At 40.2% G+C, this 24,333-nt stretch overlaps 1 pseudogene; it reads right to left on the minus strand.

Moving 5' to 3' along the window:
* LOC139835449 (protein trichome birefringence-like 10) overlaps positions 1 to 23,235 on the minus strand; it is a 132,091-nt pseudogene extending 108,856 nt beyond the window's left edge.
* Between the last annotated feature and the right edge of the window lie 1,098 nt (positions 23,236 to 24,333).

The raw sequence follows: 24,333 nt of genomic DNA on the forward strand, positions 1-24,333 counted from the left end.
AAACAGCGAAAATATTGTTCGGAAAGTAAATTGCGTACTTTTCATTACGATGTTACCTATTCAAAGTCGAGTTACGCGGTTGTCAATTTGCCCTTTGATGAAAGCTTCCGGTGTTTCCACTTGAATAATATCAACATCAACATTATAGGAATCACCTGAGATATAATGCTTGAGTCTTTGTCCATTCACCACTTGCGTAGCATTGCCTTGGAGAGAGCTAATTTTGATTGCTCCTGAACGATACACCTCCTCGACAACATATGGTCCTTCCCATTTCGAGAGTAATTTCCCTGCAAAGAATCTGAGACGAGACCGATACAATAGGACTTTATCCCCAATATTAAATTCTCTTTTGATAATCCTCCTATCATGCCATTTTTTAACTTTCTCTTTAAAGAGTTTAGCATTTTCATAAGCTTCACTTCTCCATTCATCTAGAGAACTTAATTGCAACAACCTCTTATCACCGGCAAGTTTAGGATCTTTATTTAATTCTCTAACAGCCCAATAAGCTTTGTGCTCTAGTTCTAAAGGTAAATGACAAGCTTTCCCATAAACCATTTTATAAGGTGACATTCCCATGGGATTTTTATAAGCAGTTCTATAAGCCCAAAGTGCATCCTTCAATTTACTAGCCCAATTCTTTCTAGTTTTATTAACGGTCTTTCCCAAAATAGATTTAATCTCTCTATTTGATAATTCTACTTGACCACTAGTTTGAGGATGATAAGCGGAAGCAATTCTATGATTAATACCATACTTAGCAAGAGTTTTTCTAAAACCTCCATGAATAAAATGAGAACCTTCATCAGTCATAATATATCTAGGCACTCCAAATCTAGGAAAAATAATATCTAAAAGCATTCTTAAAGAGGTCTCACCATCAGCACTTTTTGTAGGTATAGCTTCCACCCATTTAGTAACATAATCAACAGCAACAAGTATATGAGTGTTACCTTCCGAAGACGGAAAAGGTCCCATGAAGTCAAATCCCCAACAATCAAACGGTTCAATAACAAGAGTATAATTCATGGGCATTTCATTGCGTCTGGAGATATTACCAACCCTTTGGCATTCATCACAAGATAAAATAAACTTTCTCGCATCCTTGAAGAGAGTTGGCCAATAAAAACCTGATTGTAGAACCTTTTGCGCGGTTCTTTCTCCGGCGTGATGTCCTCCATAAGCACTACCATGACATTGACTCAATATCTCCTGTTGTTCATATTCGGGGACACATCTTCGCATAATACCATCCACTCCTTCTTTATATAAGTGTGGGTCATCCCAGAAATAATGCCTCAAATCATAAAAGAATTTCCTCCTTTGCTGAGCTGAAAAGGTTGGAGGCAAGTACTTGGAAACAATAAAGTTAGCATAATCAGCATACCAAGGACTGTCTCGCGAGCTCACCTTTATTACAGCCAATTGTTCATTTGGAAAACTATCATTAACAGGAACAGGATCATAAGCAATATTTTCCAGTCTAGACAAATTATCAGCAACAGGATTATCAGCACCTTTCCTATCTACAATATGTAAATCAAATTCTTGCAAAAGAAGTACCCATCTAATAAGCCTCGGCTTAGCATCTTTCTTTGTCATTAGGTATCTAATTGCAGCATGATCAGTATGAATAGTAACTTTTGAATCAACAATATAAGATCTAAATTTATCCCAAGCAAAGACTACAGCTAATAATTCTTTTTCAGTTGTAGCATAATTTCTTTGAGCAGCATCAAGAGTTTTACTAGCATAATGAATAACATTCAGTTTTTTATCTACTCGCTGTCCAAGAACAGCGCCTACAGCAAAATCACTAGCATCACACATAATCTCAAAGGGTAGGTTCCAATCAGGAGGTTCAACTATAGGAGCAGTTGTTAAGGCTTTCTTAAGAGTTTCAAAAGCTTCCTTACAATCATCATCAAAAACAAATGGTACATCCTTTTGAAGAAGATTAGTAAGAGGCTTTGAAATCTTGGAGAAATCTTTAATAAATCTCCTATAAAACCCAGCATGACCAAGAACACTACGAATACCTTTAACATCCCTCGGATAGGGCATCTTCTCAATTGCTTCAACTTTAGCTCTATCAACTTCAATACCTCTCTCAGAAATTTTATGTCCCAATACAATTCCTTCATTAACCATAAAGTGGCATTTCTCCCAATTAAGAACAAGGTTAGTTTCTTCACATCTCTGCAAAACTTTATCAAGGTTCGCAAGCAACTATCAAAAGAATTCCCATAGACGGAAAAATCATCCATGAATACCTCTACAATACTTTCACAAAAACCATGAAAAATAGCAGACATGCATCTTTGAAAAGTAGCAGGAGCATTACATAAACCAAAAGGCATGCGTCTATAAGCATAAGTTCCATAGGGACAAGTAAAAGTGGTTTTCTCTTGATCTTTAGCTTTAACAGCAATTTGTGAAAACCCAGAATAACCATCAAGAAAACAAAAATGAGTATTTTTAGATAATCTTTCTAGCATTTGATCAATAAATGGTAAAGGGTAATGATCTTTCTTAGTAACTTTGTTAAGTTTTCGAAAATCAATGCACATTCTATAACCTACAACTACTCTTTGAGGGATGAGCTCATCATTATCATTAGGCACAACAGTCATTCCTCCTTTCTTGGGAACGCAATGCACAGGACTAACCCATCTACTATCAGCAATAGGATATATAATACCAGCTTCAAGAAGTCGTAATACCTCATACCACTTCCTTCATCTTCGGAATTAGACGACGCTGATGTTCAACAACAGGCTTTGCATCATCTTCCATATTAATAGCATGTTGGCAAATAGAAGGAGAAATCCCTTTCAAATCATCAAGAGTGTAGCCAATAGCGCCTCGGTGCTTCTTCAATATTTCCAATAACCTTTCTTCTTCAATCTCTGAAAGCTTAGAACTAATAATAACAGGATATATTTTCTTATCATCTATATGAGCATATTTAAGATTATCAGGCAAAGGCTTTAAATCAAAAACAGGATCTTCCTTTGGTGGAGGTGTTTGACCCAAATCTTCCACCGGTAAATCATGCTTGAGAATAGGTTGGCGAAGAAAAATTTCCTCAAGCTCATCTCTTTCTTTCCTAAAAATTTCACTCTCGCTATCCTCCAAATGTTGCTGCAAAGGATTATTAGGAACAAGAACAATAGATGCACATTGCTCCATTTTAAAATCATTACTAGGCAAATCAGCTTTATAAGGAGTTTTAGTAAATTTAGAGAAGTTAAACTCATAAGATTCACCAGCAAATTTAGTTAAAATTTTCTCTTTCTTGCAATCTATAATAGCTCCACAAGTATTTAGAAAAGGTCTACCAAAAATAATAGGACAATAATCACTAGCAGCAGAACCAAGTACCAAAAAGTCAGCAGGATATTTAATCTTACCGCATAAAACTTCCACATCTCGAACAATACCAATTGGAGAAATAGTTTCTCTATTAGCCAGCTGAATAACCACATCAATATCTTCAAGTTCACAAGAATCAATTTCGTGCATAATCTCCGTGTAAAGCTCATACGGAATAGCACTAACACTTGCACCAATATCACATAATCCATAATAGCAATGATCACCAATTCTAACAGATAGCATAGGAACACTAGCTTGTTTGGGTTTATTAGGATGTGAAACAATATTAGAAGCATCTTCACAGAAAATAATATGACCATCCTCCACATTTTCAGTCACAAGATCTTTAATTATCGCAACAGCAGGTTCAACTTTTATTTGTTCTTCAGGTTCTACAGGTTTCTTTTCAATTTTATGAACCGCACTATTTATAACAGAGTACTCCTTCATTTTAGCAGGGAAAGGAGTTTTTTCAATATAAGCTTCAGGAATAACATGATCAGCAGTTTCAACTACAACGCATTTATTAATAGATGAATCAATTTTATCTTTATACGGTTCATGATACTTATCAAAATTCTTCTTAGGCAATTCATAATGAGAGGCAAAAGCTTTATAAAGATTTGCAGCAACTTGAGAATCAAGACCATATGTAGCACTCATATTACGAAATTTATCAGTATCCATAAAAGCTTCAATGCATTTATAATCATAAATTATACCTGATTCTCTATCCTTGTCGTTCTCCCAACCTTCAATATTTTCTTGGATCCGATCAAGAAGGTCCCTTTTAAACTCTTCTTTGTTGCGTGTAAATGATCCAGAACAAGAAGTATCCAGCAAGGTCTTGTCTTGAAAAGAAAGTCTTGCATAGAAATTATCAATAATAACATTACCAGGAAGCTCATGAATGGGGCATTTGAGCATTAAAGACTTCAATCTCCCCCAAGATTGGGCAATACTCTCTCCATCATGAGGCCAAAAATTATATATGCGATTCCGATCCTTATGAATTTCACTTGGAGGATAGAACTTAGAATAAAACCGGGGCACAATATCATTCCATTCAAGAGAATCCCCATTATCCAGTAATTTATACCAATGCGCCGCCTTACCAGACAGCGATAAAGAGAATAGTTTCTTCCTCACTTCATCCATAGAAATACCTGCACATTTGAATAACCCGCATAATTCATGCAAAAATAGTAAATGATCACCGGGATGGACAGTTCCATCCCCTTCATATGATTATCCATAACACGTTCAATAATTTTCATAGGTATTTTATATGGTATTACTTCCTCACCTGGCGCCTCATCCACTACCGTTGCAGTAGTAGTAGATTTCCCAAATAAAAATTGAAGAGAAGATCTCTCCATAATGACATATAGCAGCAGGCAGAAATAAAATCAGCACAACAGTAAAGGTTTTCCTTACCAATTCCACTTACCAATAGCGCTTCACTCCCCGGCAACGGCGCCAGAAAATAGTCTTGATGACCCACAAGTATAGGGGGTGTATCGTAGTATCTTCGATAAGTAAGAATGTCGATCCCAACGAGGAGCAGAAGGTGTTGACAAGCAGTTTCGATGAAGGATTCACTGTAAATGCTCACAGACAAGTATTCAGGGGGTTTTGATGTAACAGTTGAATAAAGTACGAGTAAATAAAGTGCGAGAGTAACAATTGCAGCGAGTGGCCCAATCCTTTTTAGCACAAAGGACAAGCCGGTTTGTTTACTTATAATTACCAAACGTTCTCGAGGACACACGGGATTTTAGTCTAGTGCTTTCGCTACATACGGCTAAATAATCTTCATTGTTATGATAAGTGTTGTGTGGGTGAACCTGTGCTAATGTACAGCCCTTCCTAGAACTAATACATACTTGTGATTATACCCCTTGCAAGCATCCGCAACTACAAGAAAGTAATTAAGAATAAATCTAACCACAGCCTTAAACTCTGAGATCCTGCGATCCCTCCTGCATCGATATACCAACGGGGGTTTAGGTTTCTGTCACTCCGGCAACCCCGCAATTAGCAAACGAATACAAGATGCATTCCCCTAGGCCCATAAATGGTGAAGTGTCATGTAGTCGACGTTCACATGACACCACTAGAAGAATAACACCACAACTTAAATATCACACCATTGAATATTACTCAACCATAGTTCACTACTAACATTTAGACTTCACCCATGTCCTCAAGAACTAAACGAACTACTCACGAGACATCATATAGAACATGATCAGAGGTGATATGATGATGAATAACAATCTGAACATAAACTTGGTTCAATGGTTTCACTCAATAGCATCAACAACAAGTAGAGATCGATACCGGGAGAGTTTCCCCTATCAAACAATCAAGATCAAACCCAAATTGCTACGGCGGTGACGGTGTCCAGCGGTGGAGACGGCGGTGATGATGGTGGAGATGATGATGATGATGGTGATGGCGATGATGTCCAGCTCGATGACGGTGACGATGGCGTCGATTTCCCCCTCCCGGAGAGAATTTCCCCGGCGGATTCCTGCCCGCCGGAGAGCTCTTTTCTCTCTGGTGTTCTCCGCCCCGTAGAGGCGGCTGTAACTCTTCGCGAGGTACCCTCTGTGGCTTAGGTTTTCGGGACGAAGGGTTTCGCGAAGAAAAGGAGGCGAAAGGGGTCGTGGGCCCCCCAAACCACATGGCGGCGCGGCCAGGGCATGGGCCGCGCCGCCCTAGGGTGTGGGCCCACCCTGGGTCCTCCTAGTCCCTCCTTCTGGCTTCCTTCGTCATCTTGAAAAATAGGATTTTTGGTATAATTTCCTCCCACAGTTGATCTTCCTAAATATTGCATTCTGACGGTGCTTTTTCCAGCAGAATCCTGGCTCCGGTGCTTGATCCTCCAATAATGATGAAACATGCAAAATAGATGAAATAACATAAGTATTGTGTCCCAATATGAAATATATCAATGAATAACAGCAAATTATGATATAAAATAGTGATGCAAATTGGACGTATCACTTTACCAGACAGCGATAAAGAGAATAGTTTCTTCCTCACTTCATCCATAGCAATACCTGCACACTTGAATAAACCGCATAATTCATGTAAGAACAATAAATGATCTCCAGGGTGGATGATGTCTACGTTCCCCCTCCTTTCCTGTAGACAGTGTTGGGCCTCCAAGAGCAGAGGTTTGTAGAACAGCAGCAAGTTTTCCCTTAAGTGGATCACCCAAGGTTTATCGAACTCAGGGAGGAAGAGGTCAAAGATATCCCTCTCATGCAACCCTGCAACCACAAAGCAAGAAGTCTCTTGTGTCCCCAACACACCTAATAGGTGCACTAGTTCGGCGAAGAGATAGTGAAATACAGGTGGTATGAATATATATGAGCAGTAGCAACGGTGCCAGAAAATAGCTTGCTGGCGTGTAGTAAACAAGCAATAGTAACACAGCAGTAGTAACACAGTAAAACAGTAAACAAGCAGTGATAGCAGTATTTAGGAACAAGGCCTAGGGATTACACTTTCACTAGTGGACACTCTCAATATTGATCACATAACAGAATAGATAAATGCATACTCTACACTTTTGTTGGATGATGAACAGATTGCGTAGGATTACACGAACCCTCAATGCCGGAGTTAACAAGCTCCACAATAATGCTCATGTTTTAGTAACCTTATAGTGCAAGATAGATCAACATAACCAAATAGATCACATCAATACCATCATAGTAATAGTTAACTTCACAATCCACAAGAGATCATGATCATAGCCTACGACAAGAACCACATGGTGCACACACTAGTCACCTTTACACCAATGCAGGAGGAACAGAATACTTTAATAACATCACTAGAGTAGCACATAGATGAATTGTGATACAAAACTCATATGAATCTTAATCATGTAAAGCAGCTCATGAGATTATTGTATTGAGGTACATGGGAGAGAGATGAACCACATAGCTACAGCGGAGCCCTCAGCCTCGGGGGTGGATTACTCCCTCCTCATCATGGAGGCAGCGATGGCGGTGGAGACGGCGGTGGAGATGGCTCCGGGGGCAATTCCCCGTCCGGCAGGGTGCCGGAACAGAGAGTTCTGTCCCCCGAATTGGAGTTTCGCGACGGTGGCGGCGCCCCTGGAGTCTTTCTGGAGTTTCGTCAATTGGTGTCGAGGTTTTAGGTCACGACGGCTTAAATAGGCGAAGAGTCGGAGTCGGAGGGGCCACGGGCTGCCCAAACCATAGGGGGGCGCCCCCCCCTGGCCGCGCCGGGGTGTGGTTTGGTGGCCCTGTCCCCCTTCTCTGGCCCTTCTCGTGTGTTCTGGATGGTTCCGGGGAAAATAGGAACCTGGGCGTTGATTTCGTCCGATTCCGAGAATATTTAGTTACTAGGATTTCTGAAACCAAAAACAGCAGAAAACAGCAACTGGCCTCTCGGCATCTCGTCAATAGGTTAGTTCCGGAAAACGCATAAAAATGATATAAAGTGTGAACAAAACATGTTGGTATTGTCATAAAACAAGCATGGAACATCGGAAATTATAGATACGTTGGAGACGTATCAGCATCCCCAAGCTTAGTTCCTACTCGTCCTCGAGTAGGTAAACGATAAAAGATAATTTCTGAGGTGACATGCTACCCACATAATCTTAATCATACCATTGTAAAGCATATGAGATGAATGCAGCGATTCGAAACAATGTAAATGCAATGAGTAAACAATTGAATCATATAGCAAAGACTTTTCATGAATAGTACTTTCGAGACAAGCATCAATAAGTCTTGCATAAGAGTTACTCATAAAGCAATAAATTCATAGTAGAGACATTGAAGCAACACTATGGAAGATTAAGTTTCAGCGGTTGCTTTCAACTTGTAACATGTATATCTCATGGATAGTTGTCAATGCAAAGCAATATAACAAATGCAATAAGCAAGTATGTAAGAATCAATGCACAGTTAACACAAGCGTTTGCTTCTTGAAGTAGAGAGAGATAGGTGAACTGACTCAACAATAAAAGTAAAAGAATGGTCCTTCAAAGAGGAAAGCATCGATTGCTATATTTGTGCTAGAGCTTTTATTTTGAAAACATGAAACAATTTTGTCAACGGTAGTAATAAAGCATATGTATCATGTAAATTATATCTTACAAGTTAAAAGCCTCATGCATAGTATACTAATAGTGCCCGCACCTTGTCCTAATTAGCTTGGACTACCGGATCATCACAATGCACATGTTTTAACCAAGTGTCACAAAGGGGTACCTCTATGCCGCCTGTACAAAGGTCTAAGGAGAAAGCTCGCATTGGATTTCTCGCTATTGATTTTTCTTCAACTTAGACATCCATACCGGGACAACATAGACAATAGATAATGGACTCCTCTTTTATGCATAAGCATGTAACAACAATTAATAATTTTCTCATTTGAGATTGAGGATATATGTCCAAAACTGAAACTTCCACCATGGATCATGGCTTTAGTTAGCGGCCCAATGTTCTTCTCTAACAATATGCATGCTTAACCATAGGGTGGTAGATCGCTCTTACTTCAGACAAGACGAACATGCATAGCAACTCACATGAAATTCAACAATGAATAGTTGATGGCGTCCCCAGTGAACATGGTTATCGCACAACAAGCAACTTAATAAGAGATAAAGTACATAATTACATATTCAATACCACAATAGTTTTTAAGCTATTTGTCCCATGAGCTATATATTGCAAAGGTGAATGATGGAATTTTAAAGGTAGCACTCAAGCAATTTACTTTGGAATGGCGGAGAAATACCATGTAGTAGGTAGGTATGGTGGACACAAATGGCATAGTGTTGTTTGGCTCAGGATTTGGATGCATGAGAAGTATTCCCTCTCGATACAAGGTTTAGGCTAGCAAGGTTGTTTGAAGCAAACACAAGCACGAACTAGTACAGCAAAACTCACATAAAAGACATATTACAAGCATTATAAGACTATACATCGTCTTCCTTGTTGTTCAAAACACCTCACTAGAAAATATCTAGACTCTTAGAGAAACCACTCATGCAAACCAAATTTTAACAAGCTCTATGTATTTCTTCACTAATAGGTGCAAGGTATATGATGCAAGAGCTTAAACATGAGCACAACAATTGCCAAGTATCACATTATTCAAGACATCACACCAATTTCTACATGTAGCATTTTCCAATTCCAACCATATAATAATTAACGAAGCAGTTTCAACCTTCGCCATGAATATTATGAACTAAGAACACATGTGTTCATACGAACCAGCGGAGCGTGTCTCTCTCCCACACAAGCATTTATTCAAACAAAAACAAAAACAAGAAACATACAGACGCTCCAAGTAAAACACATAAGATGTGACCGAATAAAAATATAGTTTCAAGAGAAGGAACCTGATAATTTGTCGATGAAGAAAGGGATGCCTTGGGCACCCCCAAGCTTAGACGCTTGAGTCTTCTTGATATATGCAGGGATGAACCACCGGGGCATCCCCAAGCTTAGAGCTTTCACTCTTCTTGATCATAGCATATCATCCCCCTCTCTTGATCCTTGAAAACTTCCTCCACACCAAACTCGAAACAACTCATTAGAGGGTTAGTGCACAATAAAAATTAACATATTCAGAGGTGAAACAATCATTCTTAACACTTCTGGACATTGCATAATGCTACTGGACATTAGTGGATCAAAGAAATTCATCCAACATAGCAAAAGAGGCAATGCGAAATAAAAGGCAGAATCTGTCAAAACAGAACAGTTCGTATTGACGAATTTTAAAATGGCACCAGACTTGCTCAAATGAAAATGCTCAAATTGAATGAAAGTTGCGTACATATCTGAGGATCATGCACGTAAATTGGCTTAATTTTCTGAGCTACCTACAGGGAAAACAGCCCAGATTCGTGACAGATAGAAATCTATTTCTGCGCAGAAATCCAAATCTAGTATCAACCTTCGATTAGAGGCTTCACTTGGCACAACAAAACACAAAACTAAGATAAGGAGAGGTTGCTACAGTAGTAAACAACTTCCAAGACACAAATATAAAACAAAATACTGTAGCAAAATAACACATGGGTTATCTCCCAAGAAGTTCTTTCTTTATAGCCATTAAGATGGGCTCAGCAGTTTTAATGATGCACTCGCAAGAAATAGTATTTGAAGCAAAAGAGAGCATCAAGAGGCAAATTCAAAACACATTTAAGCCTAACATGCTTCCTATGAAAAGGGATCTTGTAAATAAACAAGTTCATGAAGAGCAAAGTTACAAGCATAAGAAGATAGAACAAGTGTAGCTTCAAAAATTTCAGCACATAGAGAGGTATTTTAGTAACATGAAAATTTCTACAACCATATTTTCCTCTCTCATAATAACTTTCAGTAGCATCATGAGCAAACTCAACAATATAACCATCACATAAAGCATTCTTATCATGAGTCTCATGCATAAAATTATTACTCTCCACATAAGCATAATCAATTTTATTAGTAATAGTAGGAGCAAATTCAACAAAGTAGCTATCATATATAGGAGGCATATTGTAATCATAATCAAATTTCTCCTCCATAACAGGTGGTAACAAAAGACTACTATCATCATCATAAATAGGAGGCAAAGTATCATCAAAGAAAATTTTCTCCTCAATGCTTGGGGGACTAAAAAGATCATGAAAACCAGCTTCCCCAAGCTTAGAACTTTCTATATCATTATCAACAATGGTGTTCAAAGCGTTCATACTAATATTACTACCAGCATGCAAATAAGATTCCATAGGTTTTTAATTTTCGCATCAAACAATCCATGTTTTAAATCAGGAAATAGAATAAGAAGATCATTCTTGTCCATTATGCCAAACTAGTGTAAACAAGAAACAAAAAGATGCAATTGCAGGATCTAAAGGAAATAGCTTTGAGTACTTACAGCGCCGGGAAATAGCTTGGTAGCCGAGGTCCGGAGTGTGAGTACCTTTTACCTTTCCTCCCCGGCAACGGCGCCAAAAAATAGCTTGATGTCTACGTTCCCCCTCCTTTCCTGTAGACAGTGTTGGGCCTCCAAGAGCAGAGGTTTGTAGAACAGCAGCAAGTTTTCCCTTAAGTGGATCACCCAAGGTTTATCGAACTCAGGGAGGAAGAGGTCAAAGATATCCCTCTCATGCAACCCTGCAACCACAAAGCAAGAAGTCTCTTGTGTCCCCAACACACCTAATAGGTGCACTAGTTCGGCGAAGAGATAGTGAAATACAGGTGGTATGAATATATATGAGCAGTAGCAACGGTGCCAGAAAATAGCTTGCTGGCGTGTAGTAAACAAGCAATAGTAACGCAGCAGTAGTAACACAGTAAAACAGTAAACAAGCAGTGATAGCAGTATTTAGGAACGAGGCCTAGGGATTACACTTTCACTAGTGGATACTCTCAATATTGATCACATAACAGAATAGATAAATGCATACTCTACACTTTTGTTGGATGATGAACAGATTGCGTAGGATTACACGAACCCTCAATGCCGGAGTTAACAAGCTCCACAATAATGCTCATGTTTTAGTAACCTTATAGTGCAAGATAGATCAACATAACCAAATAGATCACATCAATACCATCATAGTAATAGTTAACTTCACAATCCACAAGAGATCATGATCATAGCCTACGACAAGAACCACATGGTGCACACACTAGTCACCTTTACACCAATGCAGGAGGAACAGAATACTTTAATAACATCACTAGAGTAGCACATAGATGAATTGTGATACAAAACTCATATGAATCTCAATCATGTAAAGCAGCTCATGAGATTATTGTATTGAGGTACATGGGAGAGAGATGAACCACATAGCTACAGCGGAGCCCTCAGCCTCGGGGGTGGATTACTCCCTCCTCATCATGGAGGCAGCGATGGCGGTGGAGACGGCGGTGGAGACGGCGGTGGAGATGGCTCCGGGGGCAATTCCCCGTCCGGCAGGGTGCCGGAACAGAGAGTTCTGTCCCCCGAATTGGAGTTTCGCGACGGTGGCGGCGCCCCTGGAGTCTTTCTGGAGTTTCGTCAATTGGTGTCGAGGTTTTAGGTCACGACGGCTTAAATAGGCGAAGAGTCGGAGTCGGAGGGGCCACGGGCTGCCCAAACCATAGGGGGGCGCCCCCCCCCTGGCCGCGCCGGGGTGTGGTTTGGTGGCCCTGTCCCCCTTCTCTGGCCCTTCTCGTGTGTTCTGGATGGTTCCGGGGAAAATAGGAACCTGGGCGTTGATTTCGTCCGATTCCGAGAATATTTAGTTACTAGGATTTCTGAAACCAAAAACAGCAGAAAACAGCAACTGGCCTCTCGGCATCTCGTCAATAGGTTAGTTCTGGAAAACGCATAAAAATAATATAAAGTGTGAACAAAACATGTTGGTATTGTCATAAAACAAGCATGGAACATCGGAAATTATAGATACGTTGGAGACGTATCAGTGGACAGTTCCATCCCCTTCATAGCGGTTATCCATAACACGTTCAATAATTTTCATAGGTATTTTATATGGTATCACTTCCTCACCTGGCGCCTCATCCACTACCGTTGCAGTAGTAGTAGATTTCCCAAATAAAAATTGAAGAGAAGATCTCTCCATAATGACTTATAGCAGCAGGCAGAAATAAAATCAGCACAAACAGTAAAGGTTTTCCTTACCAATTCCACTTACCAATAGCGCTTCACTCCCCGGCAATGGCGCCAGAAAATAGTCTTGATGACCCACAAGTATAGGGGGTGTATCGTAGTATTTTCGATAACTAAGAATGTCGATCCCAACGAGGAGCAGAAGGTGTTGACAAGCAGTTTCGATGAAGGATTCACTGTAAATACTCACAGACAAGTATTCAGGGGGTTTTGATGTAACAGTTGAATAAAGTACGAGTAAGTAAAGTGCGAGAGTAACAATTGCAGCGAGTGGCCCAATCCTTTTTAGCACAAAGGACAAGCCGGTTTGTTTACTTATAATGACCAAACGTTCTCGAGGACACACGGGATTTTAGTCTAGTGCTTTCGCTACATACGGCTAAATAATCTTCATTGTTATGATAAGTGTTGTGTGGGTGAACCTATGCTAATGTACCGCCCTTCCTAGGACTAATACATACTTGTGATTATACCCCTTGCAAGCATCCGCAAGTACAAGAAAGTAATTAAGAATAAATCTAACCACAGCCTTAAACTCTGAGATCCTGCTATCCCTCCTGCATCGATATACCAACGGGGTTTAGGTTCTGTCACTGCAGCAACCCCGCAATTGGCAAACGAGAACAAGATGCATTCCCCTAGGCCCATAAATGGTGAAGTGTCATGTAGTCGACGTTCACATGACACCACTAGAAGAATAACACCACAACTTAAATATCATACCATTGAATATTACTCAACCATAGTTCACTACTAGCATTTAGACTTCACCCATGTCCTCAAGAACTAAACGAACATGATCAGAGGTGATATGATGATGAATAACAATCTGAACATAAACTTGGTTCAATGGTTTCACTCAATAGCATCAACAACAAGTAGAGATCGATACCGGGAGAGTTTCCCCTATCAAACAATCAAGATCAAACCCAAATTGCTACGGCGATGACGGTGTCCAGCGGTGGAGACGGCGGTGATGATGGTGGAGGTGATGATGATGGTGATGGAGATGATGTCCAGCTCGATGACGGTGACGATGGCGTCGATTTCCCCCTCCCGGAGGGAATTTCCCCGGCGGATTCCTGCCCGCCGGAGAGCTCTTTTCTCTCTGGTGTTCTCCGCCCCGCAGAGGCGGCTGTAACTCTTCGCGAGGTACCCTCTGTGGCTTAGGTTTTCGGGACGAAGGATTTCGCGAAGAAAAGAAGGCGAAAGGGGCTGTGGGGCCCCCACACCACATGGTGGCGCGGCCAGGCCATGGGCCGCGCCGCCCTATGGTGTGGGCCCACCCTGGGTCCAGCTGGCTCCTCCTTCTGGCTTCCTTTGTCATCTTGAAAAATAGGATTTTTGGTATAATTTCCTTCCACAGTTGATCTTCCGAAATATTGCGTTCTGACGGTGCTTTTTCCAGCAGAATCCTGGCTCCGGTGCTTGATCCTTCAATAATGATGAAACATGCAAAATAGATGAAATAACATAAGTATTGTGTCCCAATATGAAATATATCAATGAATAACAGCAAATTATGATATAAAATAGTGATGCAAATTGGACGTATCATGTAGCATTTCCCGATTCCAACCATATAACAATTTAACGAAGAAGATTCAACCTTCGCCATGAATACTATGAGTAAAGCCTAAGGACATATTTGTCCATATGCAACAGCGGAGCGTGTCTCTCTCCCACACAATGAATGCTAGGATCCATTTTATTCAAACAAAACAAAAAAGAAAAACAAACCGACGCTCCAAGCAAAGCACATAAGATGTGATGGAATAAAAATATAGTTTTAGGGGAGGAACCTGATAATGTTGTCGATGAAGAAGGGGATGCCTTGGGCATCCCCAAGCTTAGACGCTTGAGTCTTCTTAAAATATGCAGGGGTGAACCACCGGGGCATCCCCAAGCTTAGAGCTTTCACTCTCCTTGATCATATTGCATCATTTCCCTCTCTTGATCCTTGAAAACTTCCTCCACACCAAACTCGAAACAACTCATTAGAGGGTTAGTGCATAATAAAAATTAACATGTTCAGAGGTGACATAATCATTCTTAACACTTCTGGACATTGCATAAAGCTACTGGACATTAATGGATCAAAGAAATTCATCCAACATAGCAAAAGAGGCAATGCGAAAGGCAGAATCTGTCAAAACAGAACAGTTCGTAAAGACGAATTTTAAAATGGCACCAGACTTGCTCAAATGAAAATGCCCAAATTGAATGAAAGTTGCGTACATATCTGAGGATCACGCACGTAAATTGGCATATTTTTCTGAGCTACCTACAGAGAGGCAGGTCGAAATTCGTGATAGCAAAGAAATCTGTTACTGCGCAGTAATCCAAATCTAGTATGAACCTTACTATCAAAGACTTTACTTGGCACAACAATGCACAAAACTAAGATAAGGAGAGGTTGCTACAGTAGTAAACAACTTCCAAGACTCAAATATAAAATAAAAGTACTGTAGTAAAAACATGGGTTGTCTCCCATAAGCGCTTTTCTTTAACGCCTTTCAGCTAGGCGCAGAAAGTGTATATCAAGTATTATCAAGAGACGAAGTATCAACATCATAACTTGTTCTAATAATAGAATCAAAAGGTAACTTCATTCTCTTTCTAGGGAAGTGTTCCATACCTTTCTTGAGAGGAAATTGATATTTAATATTACCTTCCTTCATATCAATGATAGCTCCAACAGTTCGAAGAAAAGGTCTTCCCAATATAATGGGGCAAGATGCATTGCATTCAATATCCAAGACAATAAAATCAACGGGGACAAGGTTATTGTTAACGGTAATGCAAACATTATCAACTCTCCCCAAAGGTTTCTTTATAGCATTATCAACAAGATTAACATCCAAATAACAATTTTTTAATGGTGTCAAGTCAAGCATATCATAAATTTTCTTAGGCATAACGGAAATACTTGCACCAAGATCACATAAAGCATTACAATTAAAGTCATTGACCTTCATCTTAATGATGGGCTCCCAACCATCTTCTAGCTTCCTAGGAATAGAAGCTTCACGTTCTAGTTTCTCTTCTCTAGCTTTTATGAGAGCATTTGTAATATGTTTTGTGAAAGCCAAGTTTATAGCACTAGCATTAGGACTCTTAGCAAGTTTTTGCAAGAACTTTATAACTTCAGAGATATGGCAATCATCAAAATCCAAACCATTATAATCTAAATCAATGGGATCATCATCCCCAATGTTGGAAAAAAATTCAGCAGTTTTATCACAGGCAGTTTCAGCAGTTTTAGCAATTTTTTGCAGTTTTGTAGGCTTTGCATTAGGAGTAGAAACATTGCCAACACCAATTATTTTACCATTGATAGTAGGAGGTGCAGCAACATGTGAATCATTAACATTACTAGTGGTGGTAATAGTCCAAACTTTAGCTACATTATTCTCTTTAGCTAGTTTTTTATTTTCCTCTCTTTCCCACCTAGCATGCAATTCAACCATTAATCTTATATTCTCATTAATTCTAACTTGGATGGCATTTCATGTAGTAACAATTTTATTTTCAATATCCTTATTAGGCATAACTTTCGATTTCAAAAGATCAACATCAGAAGCAAGACTATCAACCTTAGAAGCGAGAATATCAATTTTATTGAGCTTTTCCTCAACAGATTTGTTAAAAGCAGTTTGTGTACTAATAAATTCTTTAAGCATAGCTTCAAAACCAGGGGGTACACTCCTATTATTGTTGTAAGAATTCCCATAAGAATTACCATAACCATTACCATTATTATAAGGATATGGCCTATAGTTATTACTAGAATTGTTCCGATAAGCATTGTTGTTGAAATTATTATTTTTAATGAAGTTCACATCAACATGTTCTTCTTGGGCAACCAATGAAGCTAATGGAACATTATTAGGATCAACATTAGTCCTATCATTCACAAGCATAGACATAATAGCATCAATCTTATCACTCAAGGAAGAGGTTTCTTCGACAGAATTTACCTTCTTACCTTGTGGAGCTCTTTCCGTGTGCCATTCAGAGTAATTAATCATCATATTATCAAGAAGCTTTGTTGCTTCACCAAGAGTGATGGACATAAAGGTACCTCCAGCAGCTGAATCCAATAGGTTCCGCGAAGAAAAATTCAGTCCTGCATAAAAGGTTTGGATGATCATCCAAGTAGTCAGTCCATGGGTTGGGCAATTTTTAACCAAAGATTTCATTCTTTCCCAAGCTTGTGCAACATGCTCATTATCCAATTGTTTAAAATTCATTATGCTACTTCTCAAAGATATAATTTTAGCAGGGGGATAATATCTACCAATAAAAGCATCCTTGCATTTAGTCCCTGAATCAATACTATTCTTAGGCAGAGATAGCAACCAATCTTTAGCTCTTCCTCTTAATGAGAAAGGGAACAATTTTAATTTTATAATGTCACCATCTACATCTTTATACTTTTGCATTTCACACAATTCAACAAAATTATTGAGATGGGCAGCAGCATCATCAGAACTAACACCAGAAATTTGCTCTCGCATAACAAGATTCAGTAAAGCAGGTTTAATTTCAAAGAATTCTGCTGTAGTAGCAGGTGGAGCAATAGGTGTGCATAACAAATCATTATTGTTTGTGGTTGTGAAGTCACACAACTTAGTATTTTCAGGAGTGGTCATTTTAACAGTAGTAAATAAAGCAAACTAGATAAAGTAAATGCAAGTAACTAATTTTTTTTGTGTTTTTGATATAGAGTACAAGACAGTAGATAAAGTAAAACTAGCAACTAATTTTTTTGTGTTTTGATATAATGCAGCAAACAAAGTAGTAAATAAAATAAAGCAAGACAAAAACAAAGTAAAGAGATTGGATTGTGGAGACTCCCCTTGCAGCGTGTCTTGATCTCCCCGGCAACGGCGCCAGAAATTTGCTTGATGCGTGTAGTTGACACATCCGTTGGGAACCCCAAGAGGAAGGTGTGATGCGCACAGTAGCAAGTTTCCCTCAGTAAGAAACCAAGGTTTAATCGAACCAGTAGGAGTCAAGATGCACGTTGAAGGTTGATGGCGGCGGGATGTAGTGCGGCGCAACACCAGGGATTCCGGCGCCAACGTGGAACCTGCACAACACAACCAAAGTACTTTGCCCCAACGAAACAGTGAGGTTGTCAATCTCACCGGCTTGCTGTAACAAAGGATTAGATGTATAGTGTGGATGATGATTGTTTGCAGAAAACAGTAAAACAAGTATTGCAGCAGATTGTATTCGATATAAAAGAATGGACCGGGGTACACAGTTCACTAGAGGTGTCTCTCCCATAAGATAAATAGCATGTTGGGTGAACAAATTACAGTCGGGTAATTGACAAATAGAGAGGGCATGACCATGCACATACATGATATGATGAGTATAGTGAGATTTAATTGGGCATTACGACAAAGTACATAGACCGCTATCCAGCATGCATCTATGCCTAAAAAGTCCACCTTCAGGTTATCATCCGAACCCCTTCCAGTATTAAGTTGCAAACAACAGACAATTGCATTAAGTATGGTGCGTAATGTAATCAATAACTACATCCTTGGACATAGCATCAATGTTTTATCCCTAGTGGCAACAGCACATCCACAACCTTAGAACTTTCTATCACTGTCCCAGATTTAATGGAGGCATGAACCCACTATCGAGCATAAATACTCCCTCTTGGAGTTAAGAGCAAAAACTTGGCCAGAGCCTCTACTAATAACGGAGAGCATGCAAGATCATAAACAACACAAAGGTAATAGATTGATAATCAACATAACATAGTATTCTCTATCCATCGGATCCCGACAAACACAACATATAGAATTACAGATAGATGATCTTGATCATGTTAGGCAGCTCACAAGATCCAACAATGAAGCACAATGGAGAAGACGACCATCTAGCTACTGCTATGGACCCATAGTCCATGGGTGAACTACTCACTCATCACTCCGGAGGCGACCATGGCGGTGAAGAGTCCTCCGGGAGATGATTCCCCTCTCCGGCAGGGTGCCGGAGGCGATCTCCTGAATCCCCCGAGATGGGATTGGCGGCGGCGGCGTCTCAGTAAGGTTTTCCGTATCGTGGCTCTCGGTACTGGGGGTTTCGCGACGAAGGCTTTAAGTAGGCGGAAGGGCGGAGTCGGGAGAGTCACGGGGGCCCCACACAGCAGGGCCGCGCGGGCCCCCTCTAGGCCGCGCCGCCCTAGTGTGGCGGTGCCCCGTGGCCCCACTTCGTCTCCCCTCCGGTCTTCTGGAAGCTTCGTGTAAAAATAGGCCCCTGGGCGTTGATTTCGTCCAATTCCGAGAATATTTCCTTACTAGGATTTCTGAAACCAAAAACAGCAGAAAACAGGAACTGGCTCTTCGGCATCTCGTTAATAGGTTAGTGCCGGAAAATGCATAAATACGACATATAATGTGTATAAAACATGTAGATATCATCAATAATGTGGCATGGAACATAAGAAATTATCGATACGTCGGAGACGTATCACACGCGTGTACAACTCTTATTCTCACTCACTTACTAGTGGTGGAATAACCCAGCTTATAAGGTGGTCTAACTTCCTCCTAACTTTCCATGTGAAACTAAACTTCCCACCTCTTGCCACTTCCTAGTGAGCTGCCATCAACTTGGGCTCAAACTCATATGGGTTGCCACTATGTGGGTTTTGAGATTTATAAGAAAATCTGAAATCTAATATGGGCCACTAAATGTGGGCCTAATATCTCAACAAAATAGCTATTTTTGCGATAATGATACACTTATGAATGAATTTTATGGATTGACTATATGGACCCATCGTAGAGTCCTGAGATTGGAGAAATGTATTTGTGTGTGTTGCCTCCAATATTCCACAGTGTCGCCAACTGCTAAGTTGGCAAGGCCAAAGATGAAGAAGATAACTATAGGAATATCTTGGGATGTGAGATTGGCTCGATCACTTCCATTCAAATATCTCGGAATCCCTATTCATTATAGGAAACTTCGAAATAAAGAATGGAATCCGATAGAAGATCGTTTTGAGCGAAAGCTTGCATCCTGGTTAGGCAAGTTGCTATCTTATGGAAATTGGCTTGTTCTAATAAATTCGGTCCTTTCTAGTCTACCTATGTTTCTATTCTCTTACTTTGAGGTATCTAAGAGGGTAAGGAAAAGACTTGATTTTTATAGGTCTTGATTTTTTTGGCAAAGTGATTGCCAGAAGAAGAAATATAGATTAACTAAATGGAATATTGTATGTAGACCTAAAGACCAGGGGGTCTTGGCATTGAGGTGCTTGATATTAAGAATAGATGTGTACTTAGCAAATGTGTGTTTAAACTTCTGACAGAGGAAGGTGTTTGGCAAGAAATGGTGTCTAACAAGTACCTTGGGAGTAAAAGTTTATCCCAACTTCAGCCTAAGCCTACAGATTTTCTCTTTTGGAAGGGAATTCTGAAGGTTAAGGATGATTTCTTCAAGCGGGGTTCTTTTGTTGTACGGGATGACATGAACACTAGGGAAGACACCTGGCTAAGTGATAGGCCCTTAAATACCCAATATCGTAGTCTCTCACAACTAAACATGTCTTAGTCGCCGACGTCCTTGTTAATGCATCATTAAAGATAAGATTTAATAGGACGTTAACTGGAGATAGATGGGATGCTTGGGTTAGTTTCGTGTGCAAATTAATGGATGTCCACTTAACGAACCAACCAGATAGTTTTTTATGGAATCTTACTTCTATCGGTATTTTCTTAGTAAAGTCTTTATATGATGATTATTTGAATGGGCATACTGTTTTTCTGAGAAAATACTTGTGAAAGATAAAGGTACCACTCAAAAGTAGGATTTTTATGTGGTTCCTTTACAACAAGGTGATTTTAACAAAATTCAACCTGGCAAAAGGAAGATGGAAAGGATGTAATAATTGTGTCTTTTGCAGTTCAAAGGAAACAATAGACCATCTTTTCATATCCTGTCACTTTTCTCGTTTAGTTTGGAGAGTAGTGCATTTTACTTTTAGTATACCTCCACCCATGAAAATAACCAATTTGTTTGGTAATTGATTAAATAGGATTGATAAAAAAAACAAAGGAACGGATTCGTATTGGAGTTTGTGCTTTAGTTTGGACAATTTGGAATTGGTGGAATGAGGTTATTTTTAATAAGTGTGCTAATCCAAATTTCTTACAAGTTATTCACAGGGCGTCTTCGTTGATTCATCTATGGTCATACCTCCTCCCTGTGGAGCAGCGGGAACCTTTGGATACCAGATGCAATCGTTTGATGGCGGTCGTTTAGGCTATTTTCAGCAAGGGTGGCTGGTTGCACTCTAGACGCATTGAAGATGTCACTTAGATTTTCTTTGCTTTCATCCTTCTTCCTCTGGCTGATTTATGCAGCCACTTTGATTGACCCCTGAGCTGGCTATAATAAATGTTTTACCGGATGTTTTGATACTTTCAACTATGCTTCAATAAAAACGGTTGTGTGCATCTTCCAGATGCGGCTGGGGCATTTAGCTCCCATTTCTATAAAAAAAACACGTCTTAAGCATATCTCGTGAGAATCATGGCGTAGAGGAGCTCGTTCCACGCGTCCGTCACGCCAAGCAGGCACCATTGACTGCAGTCCCTCCTCTGCCCAACCAGCACCCTCGCCAACGGCTGCATATCATACACCGCTCAGTGGCCGTCTCTTCTCTGTGCAGTCATCAGTGTCACAGCAAGGTCCGGCTCTCCTTATCTTCTTCCCTTTCTGAAAGTAGCATTGCCCGGCACAGCAAAGGTCAGTTCATGGAACCATACAATTCGAGCAACCACCCCATTTTAACTAATTTATTAACAGGGTGATAGTACATACAGTGGCTGAAACCGGTCCTGGTCCCACCGGTGGCCGGAGTTGAAGACCGGGATGTCGGTGAGCTTCCACAGGGGAGCCCTAGCATCCATGGCTTTGTATAGAATTGCGCGTCGTCAAGGTGATACCATTGTAACTGTAATGGCTACTTCACCCCCGAATGTGACGTTCAGACGGGTTTTACTAGGACAAAGGCTTGTGGCATGGAACAATCTAATTCAGCGGCTTGGAGATATTCAGTTATCGCCAGAGCCGGATGAATTTCGATGGAATCTCCATGTAGATGGTACTTTTTCTGTAAAATCTTTATACAATGCGATCCTGCTTTCTGATTTACCAGTTGATAATAATAAAAAAAATTGGAAGATGAAGATACCATTAAAAATTAAAATTTTTGGATGGTACCTTCGTCGCGGGGTTATTCTCACCAAAGACAATCTTGTTAAACGGAATTGGCACGGAAGTACACGATGTGTCTTTTGTCATCATGATGAAACCATCAAACATTTGTTCTTCCAGTGCCAGTTTGTGAGATCTATATGGTCAGTCATCCAAGTAGCGTCTACCTTGTATCCTCCGACTAGTGTCACTAATGTCTTTGGCAATTGGCTTCATGGTATTAACTCAAGGTTTAAAATGCTTCTTAGGATAGGGGCGCTAGCAGTTATCTGGGCGCTCTGGCTATGTAGAAATGACAAGATCTTTAATGACAAAAATTGCTCTTTGTTGCAGGTCATCTACAGATGCACAGGTATTCTCCGTTCGTGGTTACCTCTTCAGCGTGTGGAGAACCGAGACCTATTTACGGAGGTCTGTACACGGTTGGAGGATACGGCGAGGGGTACTTTTTTCCTACATAGGTGGCAGCATAGTCTACGTATAGTAGCTCCACCTACATCTTAGGCGTCATATGATTCATCGTTCCGATATGTATTTCGCCTATTTTTGTTTTTTGTAACTTTGGACTCTTGAGACAACAAACGGCTATGTGCATCCTGATTATGCAGAGGCTGGATGTAATTGCTTCTTGAAGTAATAAAGCATCCTTTATCAAAAAAAAGGGGCGGTAGGAGCTGGACAAGGTATGGCAACCGCCAACCGGTAGTGCTCGATGGTGAGGTTGCAGTGGAGGAACCTGAAGGAGAGGAAGCCCTTGTGCTTGGTCATGGGGCTCCTGTTCTCCTCGCGCACCAAGGCCTCGGCGTCGGGGGCAGCAGAGGAGAGCATGCACAGCATCGACTACCACTGGTTGCGCTCGATCGAGTCGCCCACGAACACCAGCTGGTGGTTCCAAAGCACCTCCAGCAGTTATCGACTAATCGCTGAACCCATGTAGGAATGAAAATGAAACCAGGCACAGGGGTGGGTGGTACATTGCTCGGGATGCTGCTTGAAGTTATGGTTTTTCTTCGGAAGCTTCTAGCACCGATCGTGACGCGATCTCAGTGCTCGGTGTTGCGGTTCTTCGCCATGTTTGGCAACGGATCGAGCAAGTCGAGTTTTGTGTAGTCGTTGTTGGTGTGGAGGAGTGGTTGTGTGTGTGTGGTTGGACAAGGTCTCTCTTACATGTGTTCTTGTGTGGGATTGTAGCAAGTTCTATTTCTATCTTAATGCAGAAGACATGCGATCCTTCGCCTGTTCTTGAAAAAGAAAATCAAAGCAGGAAAGAATAGAAACATTTTATGCAATTGAGCCAAAATTTTGTTATTTCAAGACCTTACATTATTGAACCCAGACGCACTTCAAGGAGAATGCAAATGATTCGATGATAGCCCTTCCCAGAATTATTTTTGTATACTCTAGAATTTTCTATTTAGGGCATTGGTAATTATCCCTCATTTTACTTATTAGACTTAAAATAGACAAGCATGCACTATAAAAACCTCTGTCACCTTCAGATCCATTTTCCAGGTATATAGATAAAGTATATAGAGAGAGAGAGTATGAGGAAATAAATAGATTGGAATGCAAACTTGCAATTCATCTAAATGGTTTGTCATTATAATTGTTATATGATCTTGAAGATTAACTTAAACCAATTGTCTTTACGAAGACATGTCTCACGGAAGGAACAAATATCATAGTTTCATGTACTATAGTATATGCTTTATGTTTAGTATAAATGTAATTATCATGATCAACATTATATTACATAATAAAAGATTGTATCTTAACATTTAGCAGTATTATAATTATGTGGTAATTTTTGGTACATATAGTATAGAATTTCAGTTGCTATAACATGTGCCGAGAGAATAAGCTGAAAACAAATTAAAATAGTTCAGTATAAATAAATGGTACTTGTCATTAGAACTCGCTCCCGCTCGAGATCCCGCAGGGTGGTCCGCCGCCTGCGCCCGCGGCCTCGAACTGGAGCTCCATGATGGGGCGCCCCATCGATCGTGCGCAAGTGATCGCGCCTCACCCTCT

The sequence above is a fragment of the Lolium perenne genome, chromosome 2, assembly GCF_019359855.2.
Source record: "Lolium perenne isolate Kyuss_39 chromosome 2, Kyuss_2.0, whole genome shotgun sequence".
Classification (NCBI taxonomy): Eukaryota; Viridiplantae; Streptophyta; class Magnoliopsida; order Poales; family Poaceae; genus Lolium; species Lolium perenne.